Source organism: Erythrolamprus reginae, chromosome 6 (genome assembly GCF_031021105.1).
Source record: "Erythrolamprus reginae isolate rEryReg1 chromosome 6, rEryReg1.hap1, whole genome shotgun sequence".
NCBI classification, from domain to species: Eukaryota; Metazoa; Chordata; class Lepidosauria; order Squamata; family Dipsadidae; genus Erythrolamprus; species Erythrolamprus reginae.
Window position 1 is genome coordinate 76,987,697 of NC_091955.1, and position 7,275 is coordinate 76,994,971.

The window sequence follows — 7,275 nt, forward strand, 5'->3', positions numbered from 1 at the left end:
GAATATTTGGAAGAGTCATGAATTAGCAGATAAGTGGAAACATTGATAGAGAGGCTGAAACAATCAACTCTGCACAATATTGATTGAGTTTCCACAATACCAATCTAGTGGAATCATAGATCTTTAAATAAACAATTGTTTGCATGTGTTTGCTATATTGAATCATAAAGTGGTCCAGTGTGTAAAATACTATTAGGCCACAAACAAACCAATGACATTATAGCTTAGCTCATTATGTGAACCCAGTCTTTATTCCTTCCTGTCATAAGTGACTTGGTTCATATTACCCAAAGTAGAGATAGAAGATCTAAGATTTTCTGCAAAATTGAATTACAACTACAACTCCAAGCACTCTGTGCCAATATTTTTAGTCATAAAGAAAGCGGAACATGAAGCTAGGAATGAACATGAAGTTGGTATGATTCCCTCATGCCAAATTCATGTATATGTATGTAGTATACCCAGGGGTGGGCAGCAGGCAAGACGGCGTGGAACACAGTTCCACGGGTGGAAATGAAGCTGCATGCACAACTCCAGCTGACCGGCAGCAGTAACTTCCTGGATTACCGGTCTCAGGTTGGCTCTCCCTTTTTTCCCTGCTGCTGCTATGCGCTCCTCACTTTTTTCCTCTTTCCGCCTTCCTGGCCTCGGATGAGCTTCCCTCTCTCCTGCCCGGCTCCCCTCCTGACTCACGTGGTCACCTCCCAAGGCCAAGCAAGCCATGTCACAGCAAAGCAGTCTGGGCTGCGGTCTTTTTCCCTCGCGAAGACCTCACCCGGCCCACAGCTGAGATGAAAAGGCATCGTGCGGCAATAACAGTTCACTTGAATGATGATGATCGTTCAAGCCACTCCCACCTGGTCACATGGCCAGAAAGCCACTCCTACCCAGTCACATGACCATCAAGCCACACCGACAAAATAATCCACACCCATAGTGTGGCAGTAAAAATTTTGGCTGCCCATTACTGAGTATACATACATACATAGCCATTATGGCATTAGTTCAGGGATGTAATGCTACTAATTCGGTCCAGTTTGGGTGTAACAGCAGCCACTGGTGATTCGGAGAACCTGTGGTGGAAGCAGGAGGCTTCGCCCACCCACCAATTTTCTTGTTTTTAATCCTCTGGGCATGCACAAATCCTGCACATGCACAGAAGGTTTAAAAATATGCACAACAGGGACTCATGCATGTGCAAACTATGTGCCCACAAAAGGCGCACTTCCGAACCAGTAGGAAAGGTAAGTAGATCAACAAACTTCAAAAGAGACATTGAAACTCTGGAGAAGGTGCAAAAAAGAGCAACCAAGATGATTAAGGGACTGGAAATCAAGACTTACGAAGAGAAACTGAGGGAACTGGGCATGGATAGCCTAGAGAAAAGGAGGGCCAGAGCGGACATGATAGCAGTCTACAAGTATACAAGGGGATGTCACAGAGAGGAGGGGATCACTTTATTCTCCAGGGCACCAGGGGGGCGGACGAGGAACAATGGCTGGAAGTTGACCAAGGAGAGATTCAACATGGTGATAAGGAGGAACTTCCTGACGGTCAGAGCGATCAACCAAGGGAACAACCTACCAGTGGACATTGTGAACTCCAACACTCTGGACATTTTTAAGAGAAGATTGAACTGCCACTTGACTGGTGTGCTATAGGGTTCCTGCTTGGGCAGGGGGTTGAACTTGATGGCCTTCATATGTCCCTTTCAACTCTAACAATAGATAGATAGATAGATAGATAGATAGATAGATAGATAGATAGATAGATAGATAGATAGATAGATAGATAGATAGATAGATAGATAGATAGATAGATAGATAGATTTCACTGCTGCCCCAGTTTCTGTTCCATGTCTATTATTATTTAAAATAAAGAGATGAGCAGATATAAAATTCTGCACAACTCTTTTTGTTTTTGTTTTTAACATGTGAGACCAGCACAGAAACAAAATTTACAGTGACTTTAATTAATCATTCAAATACACTTAATTTTTCCTGTGCTCCTCCTCCATCAAGTTCAGTTTACAGCAAGTTTTGGACACTGAATCTGGAGGCTGAACCCAAGTATCAGAGGGTCACGCACTCCGGAAGAAAATTGTTCATTTAAAAGGAAAAAAAAATTATTATAATTTTGTATTTTAGCATGATTAGCATCAGCATTTCCTGATGCATTTCTGTTTCACAACTGCTGATTTGAAAACCATTCTGGTGATGCCAATAGTATTAACTTTGGACAGGGAAGGGCTGGATTTGTATCTATGATCAGGTGTAATTCTCTGGATAAAATCTCTTATCATTAAACTTGTTATCTCAGCATTAATAAATTATAATTAAAATAGAAAATGGTCGAAGTCCTTATTAGATAGACTGGTCCAATTGCCTTACTTTACAGGAAATGGAACCTTGATTTAAAATAAAAGGGTGTCAATTTATACTCACTTTGGAAAATAAGATTTATTGAAATTGATGAAAAGAAATCAATTTTTGCCCTGAAAGAAAAACATTTTTCACTTACATTCTATGGAAAGGCATGTGGAAGTTATCCTACTTGGTCATCTGCAACCAAGCAACTACTGTGTGGTAATCTTAGCCATGACATGTCTCTGAAGTTTGTGCTGAAAGCAGGTTTCGGAATACACAGTAGACTTTAGTATCTGGAGAATCAAGGTTAATAATTTTGGCCAGGGATGAATTCAAACTTACCTTGTTACCGGTTTGCTTCCATATGCACAGTGGCGGAAACTTAGTTGTACTTAGAAGAAAAAAAACCCAAGATGGCGACCACATGCACAGCGCTGGAAAGTCTGCTTCTGCACATGCTCAGAAGAAGAAAAAAGGATTTTTTTAAATTAAAAAGGTGGTGGTGCCAATGGATCAGCACTGACCAATCCAGTTTGGTGACATCATCATGATGTCATCAGCAGGTCACTACCGGTTCAGGTAAACTGGTCAGAACCGGGAGTAACCCACCTCCGATTTTGCCTGATGTGAAGGTTAACAATATCAGGAAAAAACCTATCTTTCAGAAATTGTTTTCTCAGAAATTATTCAAAGCGGAGCTATTTAGAAGAGCTGCGAAACTGAGAATGTCATCATCTAATTATTACACAGCTATAAGAGTGGTCATGAGCCTCCTTAGGCATGCCCATATTTATCCAACACTCCGCGGACTGCATTGGTTGCTGATTGGTTTCCGGACACAATTCAAAGTGTTGGTAATGACCTACAAAGCCCTACATGGCATCAGACCGGAGTACTTGCGGGACCACCTTCTGCCTTATGAGTCTCAGCGACCGGCTAGGTCCCACAGAGTTGGCCTTCTCCAGATCCCGTCAGCCAGACAATGTTGGTTGGCGGGGCCTAGGGGAAGAGCCTCCTCTGTTGGGGCCCCAGCCCTCTGGAATCAGCTCCCCCTGGAGATTCGCACTGCCCCCACCCTCCTTGCCTTCCATAAGAGTCTTAAGACTCACCCATGTCACCAGGCTTGGGGCAATTAGGTCTCAACCCTCTGGCCAATGAAATGAGATATATGTTGTATGATTAAACTGGTATGATTGTTTTTAAATATTGGATTTTTAGATTGTAATTTTAAATTTAATTAGATTTGCCATTGTTCTATATTGTTATATTATATGCTGTTAACCGAGTCCTCGGAGAAGGGTGGCAATCAAATCAAATCAAATCAAATCAAATCAAATCAAATCAAATCAAATCAAATCAAATCAACAAATAAAGGTTGTGTCAGTATTTATGGCAATGGTTTTCAACCTTGGGGTCGGGACCTCTTTGGGGGTCGAACGACCATTTCACAGGGGTCACCTAACACAAATTTCCCATGGTGTTAAGAACTAAAGCTTACATTCTGGTGCCTTGGAACATATTTTTACAATCTGATCAATCAGGTGTTTACAGTGGGGGTGTCCCTCTGACCTTCCTGCCAGTCATCTTAAAGCTCTGCTGGGAGAATTGGCGCTAGACTTATGGTTGGGGGTCACCACAACATGAGGAACTGTATTAAGGGGTCGCGGCATTAGAAAGGTTGAGAATCACTGATTTATGGTCATGTTTTTGTCATTTTTAAGCTTTAGTGCTTATGCCAGTTTATTTTTCATTCATTTTGATTTGTTTTGCACTGCAAATGCTTTGACTTTTTATTTTTTTAAACTGTAACCTGTTAAGAGTCTGCTCAGAAGAAACCAAACTAAGCAAAATTAGTTAAGGGCTATTTCTTAATTTAGAGAATGCTGACAGATGTTGTGGGTTTGAAACAAGATAGTAAGTCAATAATTTGCAATTTTGAAAGAGAGAGAATTTTGATTGGTGGTATTCCCTGTATTCAGCTAGTGCTTGGCTTTGAACGATGAATGATTGATTAAATGTGCCTTGTGTTAGTCCTAGAATTACAAGCATATGGATGTCACCCTGCTGAACATATTTTTGATCTGCAGATGGTATGGACAAATATGGGGAAATTGTAGGTTTACTTTTACATGTGTTAAGAAAAAATTGAAGGGGAATGTTATTTCAGAACAATTGTTTTAATTCTAGGCACTGTGAAGAAATGTATTTATTTATTTATTTATTCATTCATTCATTTGTCCAATACACAAATACATAGGAAGAAAAATAGACATGTGATAATATAAATGAGGGTGAAAGTGAACTTAGAGGAGAGGATATATGAAAGGAAGAGAATATATAAGATAAGTGAAAGAAAGGAGAGACAATTGGACAGGGGACGAAAGGCACATCAGTGCACTTATGTACGCCCCTTACTGGCCTCTTAGGAACCTGGAGAGGCCAATTGTGGAGAGTCTAAGGGAGAAGCGTTGGGGGTTAGGGGTTGACACAATTGAGTCCGGTAATGAGTCCCATGCTTTGATAACTCGATTGTTGAAATCATATTTTTTACAATCAAGTTTGGAGCGGTTCGTATTAAGTTTGAATCTGTTGCGTGCTCTTGTGTTATTGCAGTTGAAGCTGAAGTAGTCATTGACCGATAGGACATTGCAGCAATACTCAAATCGTGTTTTAGGCGCCGTAGTTCAATAGGCATGGCCACCATAATTCTCAGAGCCCCACAAATATAAAAAATAATTATAATTGACATTTGCACTGTGCATAATTTGGCAATGCACTTTTCAATAAGAAGTATGCATGGGAATGTGTATATTAGAGCATATATCATAATAATGAAATATGCATTCCATTAATATAGCTATCTAAGTTATATCCATTAAATAAAATAATATATAAAAATATTACATTTTTAAAAGTATGATGCCATGTTGGTGAACCTTCAATATATTATTCTATTGAAAATTAAACTCCTACAATTCTTAAACTTTAGTTTCACGGTATAAAATAGATTGCTAACCACACCACAGCACTACGTTTATATGCTGTAGATTTGGGAATAAATTAAAATCACACCATGCTTCTTCCTTTAGTTTAGACATTGGAACATGGGAACTCCTAGCATTGATTAACAACATTGTAACATTGCACTGGTCAATTATGTTTAATTTTTTACAGGATAATGCTTCATCATAGGATAACATACAGGTAATCATCAATTTAAAATCACAATTGATCCTAAAATTTATGTTGCTAAGTGAAATGTTTGTTAAGTGAGTTTTGTCCCATTTCTTGCCACAATGGTTAAGTTGTTACAGTTGTTAAGTGATTCATTGTAGTTGGTAAATTAGTCTCTTGGTTGTTAAGTGAAGCTGGTTCCCCCATTGACTTATTTAAAACTTATTTAGTATTTATTATTCTGACTTGTAGGTTGCCCAACTCCTTGTGGACTATGGGAGGCTAACAGCAAGAAAAACAATAAAACAATTATTTTAAAAAACCCTTAATTTTTAAAACATTCATCCATTCAGCCGGGACTAGTTAGAGCCGTTCACCCACTCCAGGCCTGCTGAAAAAGTCGTGTTTTTACAGCTTTTCAGAACTCCAGGAGGGCAGTGATCATGCAGATCTCAGGGGGGAGTTGATTCCACAGAGTCGAAGCCACCACAGAGAAGGCCCTCACACGCTCCCGACTTTGCTTGTGACAAGGCCGCAAAAGGGGATCACATGACCCTGGGACACTACAAATGTCATAAATATGTTATCAACTCTGCAGCAAACTTGGCAGAAGCCATTTTGTGCTGCCTCACAGTTGCCATGAAGCCTAAGAGTGAGAAGGGAGGGTGAAGAAGTAGCTAGCCCAGCTAACAGTCAAAAGAAAAAGTTTTCCTATTGGGAACCAAGGTCATTGTAAGAGGTGGCTGTTGAAGGAGGAGAGAAGCCTGCCATCCAAATTCATTGGACAATGTGACCAGTGACACCTGGGAAAGGGGGGGGACTTTTACTCTTTTAATTAGGTGAGTAGGAACTTTAAGAGTTGGTGGTGCCGATATGATGTTCTTTGAGGAATCTACCTTCCTTGGAGTTCTGCTTTCAATGGGTGCATTACTCGGAATGCTGACATACGTGCTGCCAAGCATCTAAATTTTGTGACGTGGGTGGCAATATCGGGTTGCTACCTTCTGCGCATGTGCAGGAAGATTTTGGCAATTTTTTGCTTCTGTGCATGCATTTGGTGAGATTTCGGCGATTTTTTGCTCCTGTGCATGCATGGAAGCAAAAAATATTGTCAAAATCTCGCACACGCATGCATCCTCTAACAAGATTTTGCTTCCTGAACATGTGCAGAAGCAAAACCTCACTGAGATGTGGAGAGAGAGAGGGAAGGAAGGAAGGAAGGAAGGAAGAGAGAGAGAGAGAGAAAGAGAGACTCAGCTAGCATTCATGCCAAGATGGAACTAGAATTCCCCTTCTCCTAGTTTCTAGACCAATATCTTAACTCTTACACCAAAGAAGCAATTTAATGCTTCTTCAAATGTTACACCTTAATTTTCGATCCAAATAAATAAACTTGGATGGTTTGCAGCAAAATGTACAGTTTATGACAAAATGCATATAAAATGGGTATATTTTTCTACTTTTTCCCCCCAGAACATACAGATTAAGGCAGAAATAGTACATATTTATGAACGAACACATCTGAAACAGAGGCAGACTGAAAAGAATTAGCATTGCTGCTATTTAATGTACAAAACATTTACAACATGTTCTGCCCTCTGTCTTACAAAGCCATGCACTTCAGTCTGACACATCAGTCTTAAACATGTTAGCGAAAGAATGGAATCTTGCTGCTTTAAGCAAAATACTATGCAAATGCTGCAGCACATATGAGACCATGGCCCTGCTATATTGT